The sequence below is a fragment of the Anser brachyrhynchus genome (assembly GCF_964034855.1).
Source record: "Anser brachyrhynchus genome assembly, chromosome: 20".
Classification (NCBI taxonomy): domain Eukaryota; kingdom Metazoa; phylum Chordata; class Aves; order Anseriformes; family Anatidae; genus Anser; species Anser brachyrhynchus.
This window is the reverse complement of record NC_137713.1, coordinates 12452172-12474002: the sequence shown is the minus strand read 5'-3', so window position 1 is coordinate 12474002 and position 21831 is coordinate 12452172. Positions and strand designations below refer to the sequence as shown.

Below are 21831 nucleotides of genomic sequence, written 5' to 3'. Positions count from 1 at the left end.
GATCAGACACGGGAGGTTGTTGGGATAGGAAATGATCAGTGGGATGGGAAGTCACGATGGGGATAGGAATTCATTAGAATGGGAAAAATTGGTTTCATTTTTATTTCATTAAATTTACTTTATTGACTGTGTTGTACAGGATGGCATTTTTTTAGGTTCTCTTCCTTTTCTACCCTATTAAACTCTCTTTATCACAACGCACTGCTTTGTACTTCATTTTTCCTTCCGAGTCGTTCTGGATTCACTCAGGGTGGGGGGGACATTAGTGAACGTCTGTGTGCTTCAGATCCAAGGTCACCTTTGCCCTCAACTCAAGATACATATTTGCATCTGTTGTCATGATACAAAATTAACAACAACAAAATAAAAGTTAACTACTTCCAAGCACCAGCTGTACGTTTGCTGGGTCTGCTCTATGCATTTGAAGACCATTCAATACTATTCAGCACCTTCAGGAGGAAATGTGTGGTTCTAGGGAAATGCATCTTGATCTGATGCAAACCTGCGACGCACCCTGCAGCCCCTGCAACCCCTGTGATTTTACCTGCAGCCCCTGCAACCCCTGTGATTTTACCTGCAGCCCCTGCAACCCCTGTGATTTTACCTGCAGCCCCTCCAACCCTTGTGATTTTTCCTGCAGCCACTCCAACCCTGGGACAGGCCCTACAGCTGGCTCCGGGGACTACCCCGTTGCCGTATCAGTCGCCAATACACACAAGATGAAGGAATGGATGCAGAAGTCATCTTGTTTAGGCAGGGAAGAAAGTCCTCCTAAGAAGGGGAAGGAGCAATAGGAAGGCGAGGCAGGCGACCCCAATGTAGGGCCATCCCAGGGAAGAGGAGGCTGTTATAAAATAGAAAAGAGAGAAAAGCAGCAGTAAGCAGGTGATCCCCATCCCTGGGCGAGCTGCGAGACATGGGACAAGATTTCAGCTGTCATGCAGGCGAGCACATTGTCACCTGGCTGCTGCGATGCTGGGATAACAGCTCCGGGAGCCTGGAATCAGAGGGCAGGGAAGCCAAGCAGCTGGGATCCTTCTCTGGGGAAGGGGGCACTGAGAAAGCGATCGGAAACGGGGCACAAGCCTCTGGAGGCGGCGCCTGTCAGGCGTGAAGGAAAGGGATCCCTTCCAGGAAGATGCTGTGGGGTTGCTGAGGGTCAAAGAACAGCAGGTGTTGGCTGCTCCCACCGTGCTGCAGCAGCGGCAAGGGAGAGACGTGGTGGTTTTCCTCAGCTGGGCAGCTGAGCTCCACCTCAACCGCTCTCTCCCTGCCCCTCCTCAAACGGAAAGGGGAGAAAATAGGATGGAAAGGGCTCAAGGGCTGAGAGAAGGACAGGGAGATCACTCCACAATGATCGTCACGGGCAAAAGAGGCTCAGCAGAGCCTGTTCCAGTCCAGCCCGGGCCTGCTCCTGCGGGGGCTCTCCCCAGGCCGCGGCCTCCTCCAGGCCACATCCACCTGCTCCAGCGGGGGCTCCTCCACGGGCTGCAGCGTGGAGATCTGCTCCGTGTGGGACCCGTGGGCTGCAGGGGGACAGCCTGCTCCACCAGGGGCCTCTCCCCAGGCCGCAGGGGAACTGCTGCTGTGAGCCTGGAGCACCTCCTGCCTCCTGCTGCACTCACCTTGGGGGCTGCAGAGAGGTTTCTCACTCCTCCCTGACCCAGACGCTGCTGTGCAGCAGGTTTCTTTCCCTTTCTTAGGTGGGCTCTCACACAGGCGCAAAACATCATCCTTTTTGTCTCAGTTCTGGGCAGCAGCGGGTCCCTCTGGAGCCTCCTGGAACCGGCCCTTATCTAACATGGGGCAGCTGCTGCATTCTCCTCACAGAGGACACCCCTGCAGCCCCCCGCTACCAGAACCTGTCCTCGTAAACCCAACACAAGACACCGACCGAGCCTCCCTGATTCCCAGCAGGTGGGTCAGGCTGGGAACCCAGGCCAGTGCCCGGCAGACCCTCCTGGGCCTTGAAAAGCAAGCTTTATGGGGACGTAGCACCCAGAAAGAACGGAGTCACACAACAGGATTCATTTCCAAAACCGCCTCGTAGACACCTGGGCCAAAGAGCAGGGCCTTGAGCGGGTATATCACAATGACAGAGTTCATTTCCTTCCCAGTAGCTGGCATGTGCCGTTTTTTGGGATTTCGGGGCTACAGCGTGCTGCTAAGAGGGATGTCTTAGCTCTTGCAGGGCAGTGCTTCCACTAAGGCCAGGACTTTTCTGCATCTTCTACTGCCCTGCAAGCGAGGATGCTTGGGGCACACAGGAAGCTGGGAGGGGACACAGCTGCAGGGATTCCATAAGACACAAGCAAATGCAGCCATGGCTTGGTGACACTTCCTGTTGATTACTGCTCAACACAAATTACCTCGAGCAAGTCTACTGTGAGGACTAAAGGAAAGAGACGTATGGATGCTGCTAAGCTCTTCTAGCTTGTACCAGGTAGGAAAGATACCTCTGTAGCAGGCGTGAAGAGGATAGCACTAATTAATTAGATGAGAAGTGGAGGAAAGGCACTTAGAGGTAGTGAAAATCAGTTAACGTGATGTTCCCAGGAAGCTTCAGTCTGCTTAAGGAGTAGCAAGAACAAGCCTAAAGTCATAGCCAAATACAAGAAAGAGAGGAGGACACGCAGCATGAGAAGCTCCCAAGAGAAAGGAGCTCTGTTTTGGGTAAAAATCAGTCCCTTTTTCTATCATGGAGACATCCAAGGGCGTAGGACACGTGCACTTCAGGGGACCAAGAGATGCTGTGCATTTCTCTCGTCCCCCTGACACAGCCACTAGGTGACGATGCTTCCAATTCTCTCTAAAGAAACCTTGCTTTCTCAGGCCCAGGTGTCCAGCTGCACACCAAGGACGTCCCTGGCTCCCAGGCACAGTTCCCAGGCCCAAGGCCGAGCTCCCCTCCGAACCCCCATTCCAGCAGACCTTGCTCCTGGCATTGTGGAGCAGCCATTTCATGTCAGCCTTTTCTCCTGGCAGTCAGCTTAGCGCCGTAACCTCTGCCATCGGGGCGCCCGAGAGCCGTGTGAGGTCAGCAGAGAGTCACTGTCAGCCTTTGACCTCACAAAGGTGGGTGGCCATAAGTGCCCTGAGCGTCCAGCTCGCATTGAGTACTGCTGGTGGCACTCGAGGCGTGGAGGTCTGCATGGTGCAATGGGAGACGCCGATGTCCTGCTGCTGGAACAAGAGACGCTGATGTGCTGCTGGTGCAGGAGGAGACCTGAAGGTGCTGCTGCTTACAGGTGCTGAGGAGCGGGCAGCCTCAGCGGGCAGCTGAATCAGAGGGCAGTGAAGCCAAGCAGCTTCCTTCTCTGGGGAAGGGGGCACAGAGAAAGTGATTGGAAATGGGGTACAAGCCCTCAGCCTCTAAAAGCAATCCCTCAGATGCTGAGGTATAATAAAGTTAGGTATATCTGTTTGACTCTAGACCCCAACATGTTTGTTAGTGTTCTGGTTTGTCCACTGCTTTCTTGTGGGGGATTTGAGTTGGCCATTACTGCTTAGGTGAATGCTGACTTCATATCAATGGTGCACTTCATTCTTAAAATGGGAAGTTTCTACCAATTTCCTGTCCAAACTTGCTCATAAGCCAACTGCAGTCATCATTTCAGATGTGTCTCCCAACTTACACATTTCCTATTTCTCCTTGATATTTACTCAAGAAATTCATTTACGTAGAGACAACATATTCTTCTCTCAACTGGCCTCTGGCTGGGCAGAATGATGTCCTTTAATTCCCTTCCAGACAATAGGCAACTTGTTCCTTCTGTCTTGTGAACTCTTCCTCCTAAGTTCAATGTGAATACAAGTGGCAGAACTGTGCCTCATGTCTCAAATGAGTGTCAGGGCTGCCTTGTCCAGTGTATTCACACTGGAGGGGAAAAAAAATGAATAGCCATACACACTATATAACCACTTAACTTTTTCAGTCCTCCTTGTGCTAACAGTGCATGAACGTGAGGTTTTGTTGTCATTTTGTTTGTTTGTTTGTTTGTTTTAAACTCCTGACTACCATATAGCAAACATGACAAAAAATCACCCTTTTTTGAGAATCTCTGAGAATGGCTCTGCTTTGTATTATCACCTGTCACTTCACCTGAACCATTTCAATCACAAGCGATAGCCTTCTGTCAGGCTTGGTAGTACTTCCCAACCTTATGTCACCTGCAAATCTCAAAGCTCCTGTGTAATTTTTAATCTTCAGCCACCATGTCCATACCGAACATATCTAACTTTGAAGTCAGCTCTGCCCTGAATAGGAGGTTGGGTTTTCAGAGGTCCCTTCCAGCCTACATTTCTCCATGAGTCTTTGCCTCCTTAGCAGCTGCAGTTTCAGAACTGTCTCTGAGAATTACCATAGGTAACCACGCCTTTGCTGGTAATTCCCTCTTCAGTGTGAACAATTGCAAATTCCCTTTATTCACTTGCAGCCCCAAAGCCCAAATCCGTAGATAATGTATCAGAAGCTCACAGAAAGTGAAATAGATGGAGTTCATCCCCTGTGTAGGGAAGAACTGGTCCTACAAAGGAAAGCTACTAAATTGTCTGGAAACAATTTAGCTCTGATAAATTATCTTGTCAATTACACATTACCCCCTACTTCCCTGGTCTTATCTGTTCTTGCTACAAAACTTTGCACGGTGTTGATGTCAAACTAACAGGCCCACACTTGTCTGGATGACTCTTTACCCTCTTCTGGACAGAAGTATATTTGTTACTCTCCCATTCTGGGGACTATCCCCGATTTGCACAATTGTTATGCATTTTTCCTACTTGACTTGTTGTTCTGCGTGCCAATGCTGTTAACAGGCTAGGTAGATATCAGCTTTTCATTTTTCACTTGAATCACTATAGATTTTTGTTTCACCCCAGATGATGTTGCGCCTAGTGCCCTACCCTCCTTTTCAATGGGAGTCCTGTCACTGCCCTTAACATCACATTGTTGTTGCTGTTAGATGCAGGAAATCAGATTTGCAGCATTTGAGACATCAGTAACTTTTGACCTATTTTTGCCTCGAGTGTGCAACTGTCCTAATTTGTTCTCTTTCTTCCCCCTGGTTTCTGTGGCTTAAGTACCACTTACTATTATTGTTTAATTTCCTATGTGAAGGAGGTTTTTGGTCATTCTTACTTTATTTCTGCAGTTTTTAACCTCTGAAACATACCTTTTCTCATCGCTTTTTTCCTCTTTGAATTTTGAATTTTAACTATGCCTTCTCTGCACTCAAGTCCCAGAGCTGCTTAGTCAGACTCAATTATTCATTTCCTTAGATTTCAAGGTTTGCATTTCTAAGCCTCAGAACCTTCATTCTAAACCTGGTTTTGTCTGTCTTGAAATGTAAAATGAGAAAAGTCAGCTCATGATCACACTTTATTCAAATTTTACTACATTTAAACCCATACAGGAGCCAAGTCTAAAACGGTCTTGTATTTTTTCACTTTTGGGAAGAAAGCCATCACATAGTATACCTGGATGAACATAAGTGGTAATTATCTTTCAATCTTTTGCTGGGAAGTTAAAGTCTCCCATAATTCCCATTATTGTTTACGTGTCTGATAACTGTACAGAGATAATTCACTATTAGACTGGAGCTAAGAGCAAAGAGCGGGCTAGCAAGGCTGTCTATCTTTAGCAGTGATTTGCACAAAACCACTCTTTTGCTGACCCATAACATTTAATTTCTCTATCCTCTGCTTCTTGCTACTTGTCATAACAGTTTTAGATCCTGAACATGATCATCTCAAAGTTTGCCTGACAGTTAGGTCTTCCTCACATTGTCATAGAGTATCAGGTCTCTACCACTTGAAATAGATTGGATTGGATTAGATTATTGGCACCGTCTCTTGTGCTGGTAGTCCATTATCTTCACAGTCCGTACAACTGGCCATCAGTGAACATGAAGTGGCCTTATCCTGCCCATTTACCTTTCTGGAAATCAGCCACTCTCTCTGCCTAGAGCAGGGAATGGATTTTCCTCACCTTTCTTCAAAAGCTCTGAAGTTTTCTGTGATCTTTCCAATTTTATGGTATGATAAGCTTTTGCTTCCACCGAAGGGTAGAAGTCATTATGAATAGTGCCAACAAAACAGAAACATAACAATGAAAACGACATTTTAATTCAGAATAGGTATTTGAAAAGTTCACCTTTTCTAGCACAAATGGGGAAAAGAAAAAAAAAAAAAAAAAAAGCAGTCCTAAAACATCAAAACTGTGGCCAAAGAATTAGAAGAAACACTATTTTTCCAAAGCTGCAATGTTTTCCATTCATCTGGCTGGGCCAGCAGAGCACTGGAGACCTGGATGCACTGCACTCATGGCTGGTTACCCTAAATGACCTGCAGGGAGATCTTCTTATCTCTATCCCTCTGTTTCTCCTTTCAATCTCTGTTTTGTCTGTTTGTATCACTAGCTCTCAAATCGCCACTGATATATGCACGTGCAGCACCCAGCACAACCTTGTTTCAGGCTCCAGCGGGACCTTTAGGCATTACCATCCTGTAAACAAATAACAATGATAGTGAGTGTAATTACAATCGTCAAACTATTCCAGCTCCACATCATTAGCCATGCCCTGAGCTAAATAACATTTTAATCAGTTCGATATGTCATCTGTGGCTTTCTTCACTGTCACTTGCAATCCAGCAAACTCCTTCCTTCACGTTTCTAGATTAGACAGAGGGTTCTCAACTGCAGACATCCAATTCCCTGTTCAGGAAGCAGCGAGACCTTTCCTCTTCTCACAGATTTAAGATGATAGCCAAGCATCATGAGACACAGTGCGTATGTCTCCTAGGCCCATCCCATGAGAGCAGGACATTTACCACACATGAGAAGAAGACTTAATGCAGTGGCAAAGCAAAATACTCAGTGTCAAAGCCATGTCGAGATGATCATTAAAGACAGATCAAAATTACCCAATGCAGGAGGAAAATCTATCGTTTGTAGAAGATTATGTTCTCTGATTATTAGTTTCAAAATTAGTTTTTCCTTTGGATTTCCTCTGAACTTAAACTTAGTTTGGAATGCCTTTGGTTTTGAATATTTCTAAAATTGTATTACTTCTCCTAAGTAAGTTGCTAGTCTGTTCTATTTACGTGAAATTCAAATAATATTGTGAAGTATCTGCCATCAGTTTTACTGTGTGCCAGGCTGAGTTCCCTGATGAATTTCAAATTTCAGATATGAAACGGTAAAGGTTAAAAAAAAAAAATGTTACAAAGGGTACTTCATGCGGTAGCATAAACTTCTGTTTTCTCAAAACTTGTATCAGTTCATCTCACCAGGACCAGCAGGGGAAGCACACTCTGCCTAGGCACTGGCAAAGGCACACAGTGAGACTGTGGGGTCTCTTGCCGGGGTCATTCAAAATTTGACTGTACAAGCCCCTGAGCAATATGACAGGGCTTTAAAAATGGCCCTGCTTGAAGTACGGGGGTGATCTGGAGACCTCTAAGGTGCTTTCCAACAAAAGCTTTTCTATAATTGTATGAAATCACCTGCAGTAGATTAACCCTTGTCGTTATTCCCATCACAGGAAATAACTGTGACACCTGGGTAACAGGTGAGCTTACTGCGACACCAGGGAGAGCCTTCCTGTACTGAAAGGCAACCTGTAGGAAAGCTGTGGAGGGAGTCTTTATCAGGGCCTGGAGCGACAGGACAAGGAGTAACCGCTTTAAACTGAAAAGTTAGATTTAGAATATATATTAGGAACAAATTCTCTACTGATAGTACCTCACATCCTGTGCATCTGCCAGCTTCTGCATTTTATGGTTGCCTCCCCTACTTAAGAGAGGATATTGGAGTGCTGTGTGAAACACTCAGATCTTACAGGAACAAAACAATACCTTACCTTTTGCGTTCAAATACGTGCCCAGTACGTTCAGCTAAAACAACTTCTAACCTACAGCGTTTGGTCGAAAGTTCCAATTTCTGTCTCAGTTTCATGTACACCAAATTTTCAAGCAGGATTTCTGGGCCAGTGTCGTCTGTCTGTGATAGACTGCTTTGCTAGATCATCATTCACTGCTCCCTCTGCCAGGCACAGGCCTTTCTCTCTTAATCCCTTGTAAGAAAACTTGCAGAGGTATATGGGGTAGCAGTCAGCAGTGTAAAAGAATAAGAGACATACTGCCTTCGCACATATATATACAACACAATATCAAAGATCTCATCAAGGTCCACCAAGGAAAGGAAGCAATGCAGGAGAAAGAAGACAGGACAACAGGGGGAATGGGGAGCATAAGGGAGGAGGCAGCCAGTGGCCTTAAAAACAAAGCATAAAAAATAACTTCCAGTAGTGGGACATAGTGAATTGGAGCTCTAAGGTCTGCATCTAGAGATGTCTTTTATCTTTATCATGCAGTTGTGGAGATGGGTCCTCTGGTTTTGGTCATGTTTTTTCACATTCTGCAATTATCTCCCAAGAAGAACCCCCTGTTGGGCAGAAAGGTAGAGGTGCGCTCCAGAAACACAGTGATGGCAAGGAGTCCTCCACTTCATTCTTCCATTTTTTTCCAGCTGGAAGCATTCATAGTTGTCAACTGAATTGGTTTTGAGGAGTAGGAAAGACAGCATTGCTGGATTTCTGCTTTCTCCTAGATCCTATCATACCACATCATGACAGTTGTCTTTGTTTTATGTCCTTTTATGCCTGGATGTTTCTCATTTTTATGAGTGTGGGGTTTTCTATTTTTCTTTCTTTCTCTTCTTTCTTTCTTTTTCTTTCTTTCTTTCTTTCTTTCTTTCTTTCTTTCTTTCTTGCTTGCTTGCTTTCTTTCTTTTTCTTTCTGTCTGTCTGTCTTTCTCTCTTCTCTCTTTCTGTCCAGCACTGATTTTATTGCTACTTGTGCATATCCAGACTGTACAGTTTTCTCCATTCCCTCTGTTTCTTCCCTGTGTCTTGCCCCTCTTCCCTGCAACTGAACAGCATTGCCTTGATCAATGAAGTGGCAACATGCGGCTTACACAGTAAACTGCTGAAATTACAGCTATAGCCATGGAGCACAGCTGCAGATCAACAGAAGACCACCAATAACTCACATTTCTAAACTGCTTGTCACAATTCTTCAGTATGTAGGCTGTGATGCTGCCAAGAGCGATCTCACCTCTTAAGCACCCATCCATTTCTTCTCTTCCCAGACCCTCAAGGTATCCTGGTCAAACCACCCCCCTTGCCCCATCTGTCTGTCCCACATTCCTTTTCCCTCATCTTTTTTTTTTTTTTTTCAGCATAGTGTCTCCATAGAAGCTGCTGCTCCCCAACTCCGAGTTGACTAGGGCTGAACTATTGAAAAAGAAAAGAAAAGCTATAAATTATAGTGAGAGATGGTGAATACCTAATGATCTCTTAAAAGCAGGAATTTAAGGGAATAAGTAATTGATAAATGGAGTTAAGATCAGTAGGAAAAAATCCACTGTTGCAATCAGTAGAGTTAAGAAGTTTTTCAAGTACATTAGAAACAAAACTTAGAGTAATGACACAGATCCAATACGGGATGGGTATTGCTTCAGTGAGAAATGATGAAAAAAAAAAACCAACATCACGTACATGTGTATGTGTTGTTGTGTATTTGGAAAAAAAACAGGTTAATGAAAACTGCATGCTCAATTAGATGATTTTTTTTGTTGTCATTGGCAGGGAATTGTGTGCTTTATAACACAATATGTGTTATATGTTTTTTATATATGTTTTAATAAATAGACTTTATTAGATAACTCATTTTGAATGTATAGCCTAGATGTTAGAAGAATTAACAACATGCAATATTATTGTAAAAATTAACAACATGTGGTATCTAAATAATATTTAGAGATGTAAAGGTGTTTGGCATTTCAAAGTCTACTTCTCCAATGAAAAATGTGTTAGAGCTTCTGTTGGATGTAATGTAACCTGCTCACTTCCTGCCCACCTCAGCAGGGCAGGGGATAAAATCGGGGAAAAAAAAGGAACGAGAAAGCTCATGGGCTTTGATAAAGACAGGGATATTGCTTATCAATGATTGTTGTGGAAAAATCTCTCTTAACTTGAGGAAATTAATTTAATGCCAATTAATTTGTATAAATTTAATTACTAGTTCAGGTGTTGGGAAGCAAAAGGACAAACATCAAACCACATAGGGGTAACAAACACTTCTCCTCCTCTACTGGGCTCAACTTCACTCCAAGCACCTGTCTTCCACCTGCTGATCTCGCTCAGTCCATTCACTGGGGAAATGGGCAGCACAGGAGGAGGCTGTAGTTAATATGCAGCAGTTCTTCTCTGCCTATCCTTTCTTCTCGTTTCTACTTTGCTCCAGTGTGGGTCCTCCACAGGGTGCAGACCCTGTCAGGAATATTCATCTGTTCTGGCATGGATCCTCCACAGGTTTCAAAGAATATCTGCTCCACCATGGAGCATCTACTTCTCCTCCTCCTATGACTTTGATGTTCCCTCTGTTGTTCCTCATTCTTTTTGTTCTCTCCAGCTCTCTCCATCCAATATTTTCTGTGCATTCTTAGAGGCAACACACCTTGGCTTGTTGTCTGAGTTTGGCCTATGGTGCATCTGTTGCTGTGTCCAGCACAGTGCAGCCCCTGACCTTGCTACCAAAACCTTGCCACAAATCTCAATACACCTGTTAAAAGAGACCCTCCTGTTTGTTGCCCTTCTTTGGACACTCTCGAACAGTTTTATATCTTTTTCTCATACTGTGGTGCCCAAAACTGCACACAGTACTCACAGTACGTGGAATAGCAACAGAGACTGCCTCTAATTTTCTCTTCCCTGCAGAAGCTCTGTTGCTACCACTGTCCGGAAATCATCACTATCACAGACAGGAGTAGCATTCCCTCCTCCCACAGTTGGTTCTTTTTCCCCCAGACTTAGACACCATCCACAAAAGCAAAAACAAAACAAAACAAACAAACAAACAAACAAAAAAGAGTCAAAAGCCCTCAGGAAGGCAGTGGTGCAGACTGTGGAGAGCCTGGGTTCAAATCCTTCTTCTGCGAGGCTCTGAACCTATACCCCACCACAAGCTGTCCGCTAACGTATGGCAGGGCAAGGAGGAAGAAAGAACATTTCTCCTGCACTTTCCATTTATTGTTGGCTGACAATTCTGTAGAGTTATAAAGCCTCAATCAGTGCGATACAGGGTTCTTCTCACATTGTCTCACTGTGCCCTAAGGGGAACAGCTCTAATTTAATAGATGCTTCACCAGAAAATCATGAGTCATCTGCAGTTTTGAAGTTTTCTGGGATCAAGTCCCTTCAGACAGTTGAGGAATTTGCTCTATCACCTATGAAAACTGGTGCTCTAATAAGCTAGTGAGTGAACAAGAGAGAAATCCTCTGCTAGATGACTTGACAAATTTGGTCTGAAAACAGTGTTGAGGCAGAACAATGCACGATTTTTGCCTTGGATGCACAGAGAGATTGGGGGTAGTAGAATTCTTTTATTCTTCATTGATATAAACATTTTCAAAACAGGTGTTTGCTCAACCTTGCTTCCACTGAGTGCATGGGAGGGAGATAACTGAAAGTGGGGAGTGTTGCTTGAAACCTGCAAGTGGCTGAGGTCCAGTGGGGTTGGAGGCTTTCTTACTCCTTTTGGAAATGCAAAGCAACCTTGCGCCTACCCTGCACTTGCAGAAGGATCACGACAGCCCAAAGCACAGAGGCTTTGTAATTACTGCATAGGGATTGGGAGCAGGGGGCTGCAGGCGTGGCCTCTGTGAGAACAGTGCGGAAGCTGCCCGTGTCAGGTAAGAGCCAGCTCCAGCCAACTCCAGAAGGGCCACGACGCTTGCCAGAGCTGAGCCTATAAGCGATGCTGTTTGCACCTCCGGGAGAGCAGATTTAAGAAGGGGGAAATACTGCTGTGCAACAGAAGCTGGAAGAGCAAGGAGAGAGAACCAGCCCTGCAGCCCCCAAGGTGAGTGCAGCAGGAGGCAGGAGGTGCTCCAGGCTCACAGCAGCAGTTCCCCTGCGGCCTGGGGAGAGGCCCCTGGTGGAGCAGGCTGTCCCCCTGCAGCCCACGGGTCCCACACGGAGCAGATCTCCACGCTGCAGCCCGTGGAGGAGCCCCCGGTGGAGCAGGTGGATGTGGCCTGGAGGAGGCCGCGGCCTGTGGAGAGCCCCCGCAGGAGCAGGCCCCAGGCCAGAGCTGCAGCCATGGAGAGGAGCCCACGCAGGAGCAGGGGGCCTGGGGGGAGCTGCCACCCGTGGGGGACCCAGGTTGGAGCAGTTTGCTCCTGACGGACGGACCCTGTGGTACAGACCCATATCGGAACAGTTCCTCAAGAATGGTGGCCTGTAAGCAGCCCCCGCAGGCTCATTTCGGGAAGGACGGCATCCCGTGGGAGGGACCCCGCGTGGAACAGGGGCAGAGAGGGACCGTGGAGGAGCAGCAGGTGATGAAGTGTTAGGGGCTGACCACAGCCCACATTCCCCATTCCCCTGCAACACTCGGCAGGAGGAGGTAGAGCAGGGTGGATAGGAGGTAAAAGGGGTTTTAAGTTTGCTTTTAATTTTTCACTATTGTATTCTGCTAGTGATAGGCAACAAATTATATTAATCTCCCTGTGCTGCGTGTGTTTTGTCCAGGACGATAATTGTTGAGTGATCTCCCTGTCCTTATCACAATTCCTTGAGCCCTTTTCATCATATTTTTTCCCCCTTTTCCTTTGAGGAGGGGGAGTGAGAGAGTTGCTATGGTGGAGTTCAGCTGCCCAGCACTTAAAACTACCAAGCAACAGTCCTACTATCCACCGACCAGCGTCCTTATTCAAGCCTGTTGCAGCTATGTATGCTGCTCTGCTCTGTCTGGGATGTGGACCTAGCCATGATATCTGGGGCCAGCTCATATGGACTAGAGCCTTACAATCTGCAGGAATTCCCCTTCAGTGGGAACTTGCATCACATAAAGACAGTTCTCCATGGTGGAAGACAAAGCCTGTAGGAATTATTAGAAGTCGACATCCTCCATCGCTCTGACCCCCGAGATTTGGACATAATTTCCAAAATGAGCAAAAGGGATCTGTGTCTGCCCTGATACGAAGGAAATCACTGCCCCTGGAAATCTAGTCACTATGCTTTGGTGACTTCATCAGCGTTTTTATTCTGCTTTGTATGCATCAAATGGAAAAGAGCTACCCCAGGAACACTGTGCTTTGGTGGCAGAGATCTGGTTGCAGGAGGTCAGCTCCCAGCCTCAGCTCACTCTCTGTTCCTTGGGTTTGCTTTAATGCCTCCTTTGAGACACTGCCTCAGCGCAGTGAGTTTGTGAATGTGACATATCATTCAATATTATCCACCATGAGCCACTCTGTTCCTATAGCAACTGCCTCCTTAGCCCAGTTCCTGGGTCTCTTCAGGTCTGTTTGATATTCACCTTGACACCTTTGGTGGAGGCCTTGAAGGAACACACAAAGTGTGAAAACACCTTGTACTTATTAGGCCAAGGTAATTCCTCCCCACATGGATGGGCACATATCATCTCCAAGAAAGGGGCTCCCACCTCCACGACTCCCGTCCATCCTCCACCTCTCTATGTCCTTGCATAAATAACGACCTGCACAGCTTAACCTGGACAGGAGCCTGAAGTCCAGAACGGGAAACGCTCTGATCTGGGCTCCTTCCAAAAGGGCCACGCAGATATAACTAGAAGAATGCGTAAAACGTTGACCCTAGCTGACGTAATTTCTTTTGGTTGATCTGATGCAAACCTGTGATGCACCCTGCAGCCCCTGCAACACTTGTGATTTTACCTGCAGCCCCTGCAACTGCTGTAATTTTAACTGCAGCCCCTCCAACAACTGTGATTTTACCTGCAGCCCCTGCAACCCCTGTGATTTTACCTGAAGCCCCTGCAACCCCTGTGATTTTACCTGCAGCCCCTCCAACAACTGTGATTTTACTTGCAGCCCCTCCAAGCCCTGTGAGGTTACCTGCAGCCACTCCAACCCTGGGACAGGCCCTACAGCTGGCTCCGGGGACTACCCCGTTGCCGTATCAGTCGCCAATACACACAAGATGAAGGAATGGATGCAGAAGTCATCTCGTTTAGGCAGGGAAGAAAGTCCTCCTAAGACGGGGAAGGAGCAATAGGCAGGCGAGGCAGGCGACCCCAATGTAGGGCCATCGAAGGGAAGAGGAGGCTGTTATAAAATAGAAAAGAGAGAAAAGCAGCAGTAAGCAGGTGATCCCCATCCCTGGGCGAGCTGCGAGACATGGGACAAGATTTCAGCTGTCATGCAGGCGAGCACATTGTCACCTGGCTGCTGCGATGCTGGGATAACAGCTCCGGGAGCCTGGAATCGGAGGGCAGGGAAGCCAAGCAGCTGGGATCCTTCTCTGGGGAAGGGGGCACTGAGAAAGCGATCGGAAACGGGGCACAAGCCTCTGGAGGCGGCGCCTGTCAGGCGTGAAGGAAAGGGATCCCTTCCAGGAAGATGCTGTGGGGTTGCTGAGGGTCGAAGAACAGCAGGTGTTGGCTGCTCCCACCGTGCTGCAGCAGCGGCAAGGGAGAGACGTGGTGGTTTTCCTCAGCTGGGCAGCTGAGCTCCACCTCAACCGCTCTCTCCCTGCCCCTCCTCAAACGGAAAGGGGAGAAAATAGGATGGAAGGGGCTCAAGGGCTGAGAGAAGGACAGGGAGATCACTCCACAATGATCGTCACGGGCAAAAGAGGCTCAGCAGAGCCTGTTCCAGTCCAGCCCGGGCCTGCTCCTGCGGGGGCTCTCCCCAGGCCGCGGCCTCCTCCAGGCCACATCCACCTGCTCCAGCGGGGGCTCCTCCACGGGCTGCAGCGTGGAGATCTGCTCCGTGTGGGACCCGTGGGCTGCAGGGGGACAGCCTGCTCCACCAGGGGCCTCTCCCCAGGCCGCAGGGGAACTGCTGCTGTGAGCCTGGAGCACCTCCTGCCTCCTGCTGCACTCACCTTGGGGGCTGCAGAGAGGTTTCTCACTCCTCCCTGACCCAGACGCTGCTGTGCAGCAGGTTTCTTTCCCTTTCTTAGGTGGGCTCTCACGCAGGCGCAAACATCATCCTTTTTGTCTCAGTTCTGGGCAGCAGCGGGTCCCTCTGGAGCCTCCTGGAACCGGCCCTTATCTAACATGGGGCAGCTGCTGCATTCTCCTCACAGAGGACACCCCTGCAGCCCCCCGCTACCAGAACCTGTCCTCGTAAACCCAACACAAGACACCGACCGAGCCTCCCTGATTCCCAGCAGGTGGGTCAGGCTGGGAACCCAGGCCAGTGCCCGGCAGACCCTCCTGGGCCTTGAAAAGCAAGCTTTATGGGCACGTAGCACCCAGAAAGAACGGAGTCACACAACAGGATTCATTTCCAAAACCGCCTCATAGACACCTGGGCCAAAGAGCAGGGCCTTGAGCGGGTATATCACAATGACAGAGTTCATTTCCTTCCCAGTAGCTGGCACGTGCCGTTTTTTGGGATTTCGGGGCTACAGTGAGCTGCTAAGAGGGATGTCTTAGCTCTTGCAGGGCAGTGCTTCCACTAAGGCCAGGACTTTTCTGCATCTTCTACTGCCCTGCAAGCGAGGATGCTTGGGGCACACAGGAAGCTGGGAGCGGACACAGCTGCAGGGATTCCATAAGGCACAAGCAAATGCAGCCTTGGCTTGGTGACACTTTCTCTTGATTACTGCTCAACACAAATTACCTCGAGCAAGTCTACTGTGAGGACTAAAGGAAAGAGACGTATGGATGCTGCTAAGCTCTTCTAGCTTGTACCAGGTAGGAAAGATACCTCTGTAGCAGGCGTGAAGAGGATAGCACTAATTAATTAGATGAGAAGCGGAGGAAAGGCACTTAGAGGTAGTGAAAAGCAGTTAATGTGATGTTCCGGGGAAGCTTCAGTCTGCTTAAGGAGTAGCAAGAACAAGCCTAAAGTCATAGCCAAATACAAGAAAGAGAGGAGGACACGCAGCATGAGAAGCTCCCGAGAGAAAGGAGCTCTGTTTTGGGTAAAAATCAGTCCCTTTTTCTATCATGGAGACATCCAAGGGCGTAGGACACGTGCACTTCAGGGAACCAAGAGATGCTGTGCATTTCTCTCGTCCCCCTGACACAGCCACTAGGTGACGATGCTTCCAATTCTCTCTAAAGAAACCTTGCTTTCTCAGGCCCAGGCGTCCAGCTGCACACCAAGGACGTCCCTGGCTCCCAGGCACAGTTCCCAGGCCCAAGGCCGAGCTCCCCTCCGAACCCCCATTCCAGCAGACCTTGCTCCTGGCATTGTGGAGCAGCCATTTCATGTCAGCCTTTTCTCCTGGCAGTCAGCTTAGCGCCGTAACCTCTGCCATCGGGGCGCCCGAGAGCCGTGTGAGGTCAGCAGAGAGTCACTGTCAGCCTTTGACCTCACAAAGGTGGGTGGCCATAAGTGCCCTGAGCGTCCAGCTCGCATTGAGTACTGCTGGTGGCACTCGAGGCGTGGAGGTCTGCATGGTGCAATGGGAGACGCCGATGTCCTGCTGCTGGAACAAGAGGCGCTGATGTGCTGCTGGTGCAGGAGGAGACGTGAAGGTGCTGCTGCTTAGAGGTGCTGAGGAGCGGGCAGCCTCAGCGGGCAGCTGAATCAGAGGGCAGGGAAGCTAAGCAGCTTCCTTCTCTGGGGAAGGGGGCACAGAGAAAGTGACTGGAAATGGGGTACAAGCCCTCAGCCTCTAAAAGCAATCCCTCAGATGTTTAGGTATAGTAATGTTAGGTATATCTGTTTGACTCTAGACCCCAACATGTTTGTTAGTGTCTGGTTTGTCAACTGCTTTCTTGTGGGGGATTTGAGTTGGCCATTACTGTTTAGGTGAATGCTGACTTCGTATCTATGGTGCACTTTATTCTTAAAATGGGAAGTTTCTACCAATTTCCCGTCCAAACTTGCTCATAAGCCAACTGCAGTCATCATTTCAGATGTGTCTCCCAACTTACACATTTCCTATTTCTCCTTGATATTTACTCAAGAAATTCATTTACGTAGAGACAACATATTCTTCTCTCAACTGGCCTCTGGCTGGGCAGAATGATGTCCTTTCATTCCCTTCCAGGCAATAGGCAACTTGTTCCTTCTGTCATGTGAACTCTTCCTCCTAAGTTCAATGTGAATACAAGTGGCAGAACTGTGCCTCATGTCTCAAATGAGTGTCAGGGCTGCCTTGTCCAGTGTATTCATACTGGAGGGAAAAAAAAATGAATAGCCATACACACTATATAACCACTAAACTTTTTCAGTCCTCCTTGTGCTAACAGTGCATGAACGTGAGGTTTTGTTGTCATTTTTGTTTGTTTGTTTGTTTGCTTGCTTTAAACTCCTGACTGCCATATAGCAAACATGACAAAAAAACACCCTTTTTTGAGAATCTCTGAGAATGGCTCTGCTTTGTATTATCACCTGTCACTTCACCTGAACCATTTCAATCACAAGCGATAGCCTTCTGTCAGGTTTGGTAGTACTTCCCAACCTTATGTCCCCTGCAAATCTCAAAGCTCATGTGAGCTCATGTATCCGTAGATAATGTATCAGAAGCTCACAGAAGGTGAAATAGATGTAATTCATCCCCTGTGTAGGGAAGAACTGGTCCTAGAAAGGAAAGCTATTAAATTATCTGGAAACAATTTAGCTCTGATAAATTATTTTGTAAATTACACATTACCCCCTCCTTCCCTGGTCTTAGCTGTTCTTGCTCCAAAACTTTGCATGGTGTTGATGTCAAACTAACAGGCCCACACTTGTCTGGATGACTCTTTACCCTCTTCTGGACAGAGGTGTATTTGTTACTCTCCCATTCTGGGGACTATCCCTGATTTGCACAATTGTTATGCATTTTTCCTACTTGACTTGTTGTTCTGTGTGCCAATGCTGTTAATAGGCTAGGTAGATATCAGCTTTTCATTTTTCACTTGAATCACTATAGATTGTTATTTCACCTCAGATGATGTTGCGCCTAGTGCCCTACCCTCCTTTTCAATGGGAGTCCTGTCACTGCCCTTAACATCACATTGTTGTTGCTGTTAGATGCAGGAAATCAGATTTGCAGCATTTGAGACATCAGTAACTTTTGACCTATTTTTGCCTCGAGTGTGCAACTGTCCTAATTTGTTCTCTTTCTTCCCCCTGGTTTCTGTGGCTTAAGTACCACTTACTATTATTGTTTAATTTCCTATGTGAAGGAGGTTTTTGGTCATTCTTACTTTATTTCTGCAGTTTTTAACCTCTGAAACATGCCTTTTCTCATCGCTTTTTTCCTGTTTGAATTTTGAATTTTAACTATGCCTTCTCTGCACTCAAGTCCCAGAGCTGCTTAGTCAGACTCAATTATTCATTTCCTTAGATTTCAAAGTTTGCATTTCTAAGCCTCAAAACCTTCATTCTAAACCTGGTTTTGTCTGTCGTGAAATGTAAAATGAGAAAAGTCAGCTCATGATCACACTTTATTCAAATTTTACTACATTTAAACCCATACAGGAGCCAAGTCTAAAACGGTCTTATATTTTTTCACTTTTGGGAAGAAATCCATCACATAGTACACCTCTATGAACATAAGTGGTAATTATCTTTCAATCTTTTGCTGGGAAGTTAAAGTCTCCCATAATTCCCATTATTGTTTACGTGTCTGATAACTGTACAGAGATAATTCACTATTAGACTGGAGCTAAGAGCAAAGAGCAGGCTAGCAAGGCTGTCTATCTTTAGCAGTGATTTGCACAAAACCACTCTTTTGCTGACCCATAACATTTAATTTCTCCATCCTCTGCTTCTTGCTAACACAAAGCACCATCTTATTCCATTCATTTGCCTTGGTTTCCAGCCTTCCTGAGATTTATCGGTCCTTGTATGACATTCATGCCTTTGTTTCACCCTTCCTGTGTTGACACTTGTCATAACAGTTTTAGATCCTGAACATGATCATCTCAAAGTTTGCCTGACAGTTAGGTCTTCCTCACATTGTCATAGAGTATCAGGTCTCTACCACTTGAAATAGATTGGATTGGATTAGATTATTGGCACCGTCTCTTGTGCTGGTAGTCCATTATCTTCACAGTCCGTACAACTGGCCATCAGTGAACATGAAGTGGCCTTATCCTGCCCATTTACCTTTCTGGAAATCAGCCACTCTCTCTGCCTAGAACAGGGAATGGATTTTCCTCACCTTTCTTCAAAAGCTCTGAAGTTTTCTGTGATCTTTCCAATTGTATGGTATGATAAGCTTTTGCTGCCACTGAAGGGTAGAAGTCATTATGAATAGTGCCAACAAAACAGAAACATAACAATGAAAACGATATTTTAATTCAGAATAGGTATTTGAAAAGTTCACCTTTTCTAGCACAAATGGGGAAAAGAAAAAAAGGAAAAAAAAAAAAAAAAAAAGCAGTCCTAAAACATCAAAACTGTGGCCAAAGAATTAGAAGAAACACTATTTTTCCAAAGCTGCAATGTTTTCCATTCATCTGGCTGGGCCAGCAGAGCACTGGAGACCTGGATGCACTGTACTCATGGCTGGTTCCCCTAAATGACCTGCAGGGAGATCTTCTTATCTCTATCCCTCTGTTTCTCCTTTCAATCTCTGTTTTGTCTGTTTGTATCACTAGGTCTCAAATCGCCACTGATATATGCACGTGCAGCACCCAGCACAACCTTGTTTCAGGCTCCAGCGGGACCTTTAGGCATTACCATCCTGTAAACAAATAACAATGATAGTGAGTGTAATTACAATCGTCAAACTATTCCAGCTCCACATCATTAGCCATGCCCTGAGCTAAATAACATTTTAATCAGTTCGATATGTCATCTGTGGCTTTCTTCACTGTCACTTGCAATCCAGCAAACTCCTTCCTTCACGTTTCTAGATTAGACAGAGGGTTCTCAACTGCAGACATCCAATTCCCTGTTCAGGAAGCAGCGAGACCTTTCCTCTTCTCACAGATTTAAGATGATAGCCAAGCATCATGAGACACAGTGCGTATGTCTCCTAGGCCCATCCCATGAGAGCAGGACATTTACCACACATGAGAAGAAGACTTAATGCAGTGGCAAAGCAAAATACTCAGTGTCAAAGCCATGTCGAGATGATCATTAAAGACAGATCAAAATTACCCAATACAGGAGGAAAATCTATCGTTTGTAGAAGATTATGTTCTCTGATTATTAGTTTCAAAATTAGTTTTTCCTTTGGATTTGCTCTGAACTTAAACTTAGTTTGGAATGCCTTTGGTTTTGAATATTTCTGAAATCGTATTACTTCTCCTAAGTAAGTTGCTAGTCTGTTCTATTTACGTGAAATTCGAATAATATTGCGAAGTATCTGCCATCAGTTTTACTGTGTGCCAGGCTGAGTTCCCTGATGAATTTCAAATTTCAGATATGAAACGGTAAAGGTTAAAAAAAAAAATGTTACAAAGGGTACTTCATGCAGTAGCATAAACTTCTGTTTTCTCAAAACTTGTATCAGTTCATCTCACCAGGACCAGCAGGGGAAGCACACTCTGCCTAGGCACTGGCAAAGGGACACAGTGAGAGTGTAGGGTCTCTTGCTGGGGCCATTCAAAATTTGACTGTACAAGCCCCTGAGCAATATGACAGGGCTTTAAAAATGGCCCTGCTTGAAGTACGCGGGTGATCTGGAGACCTCTAAGGTGCTTTCCAACAAAAGCTTTTCTATAATTGTATGAAATCACCTGCAATAGATTAACCCTGGTCATTATTCCTATCACAGGAAATAACTGTGACACCTGGGTAACAGGTGAGCTTACTGCGACACCAGGGAGAGCCTTCCTGTACTTAAAGGCAACCTGTAGGAAAGCTGGGGAGGGAGTCTTTATCAGGGCCTGGAGTGACAGGACAAGGAGTAACCGCTTTAAACTGAAAAGTAGCACCCAGAAAGAACGGAGTCACGCAACAGGATTCATTTCCAAAGAGCAGGGCCTTGAGCGGGTATATCACAATGACAGAGTTCATTTCCTTCCCAGTAGCTGGCACGTGCCGTTTTTTGGGATTTCGGGGCTACAGTGAGCTGCTAAGAGGGATGTCTTAGCTCTTGCAGGGCAGTGCTTCCACTAAGGCCAGGACTTTTCTGCATCTTCTACTGCCCTGCAAGCGAGGATGCTTGGGGCACACAGGAAGCTGGGAGCGGACACAGCTGCAGGGATTCCATAAGGCACAAGCAAATGCAGCCTTGGCTTGGTGACACTTTCTCTTGATTACTGCTCAACACAAATTACCTCGAGCAAGTCTACTGTGAGGACTAAAGGAAAGAGACGTATGGATGCTGCTAAGCTCTTCTAGCTTGTACCAGGTAGGAAAGATACCTCTGTAGCAGGCGTGAAGAGGATAGCACTAATTAATTAGATGAGAAGCGGAGGAAAGGCACTTAGAGGTAGTGAAAAGCAGTTAATGTGATGTTCCGGGGAAGCTTCAGTCTGCTTAAGGAGTAGCAAGAACAAGCCTAAAGTCATAGCCAAATACAAGAAAGAGAGGAGGACACGCAGCATGAGAAGCTCCCGAGAGAAAGGAGCTCTGTTTTGGGTAAAAATCAGTCCCTTTTTCTATCATGGAGACATCCAAGGGCGTAGGACACGTGCACTTCAGGGAACCAAGAGATGCTGTGCATTTCTCTCGTCCCCCTGACACAGCCACTAGGTGACGATGCTTCCAATTCTCTCTAAAGAAACCTTGCTTTCTCAGGCCCAGGCGTCCAGCTGCACACCAAGGACGTCCCTGGCTCCCAGGCACAGTTCCCAGGCCCAAGGCCGAGCTCCCCTCCGAACCCCCATTCCAGCAGACCTTGCTCCTGGCATTGTGGAGCAGCCATTTCATGTCAGCCTTTTCTC

At 46.7% G+C, this 21831-nt stretch overlaps 1 long non-coding RNA gene across 1 annotated transcript; it reads left to right on the top strand.

The window, feature by feature from the left end:
• Positions 1–1168: 1168 nt before the first annotated feature.
• LOC308180708 lies at positions 1169–19392 on the top strand. The gene is made up of 2 exons (XR_013941143.1): positions 1169–3232; positions 16534–19392. It is a non-coding gene; the product is annotated as an uncharacterized lncRNA (long non-coding RNA).
• Positions 19393–21831: the final 2439 nt, after the last annotated feature.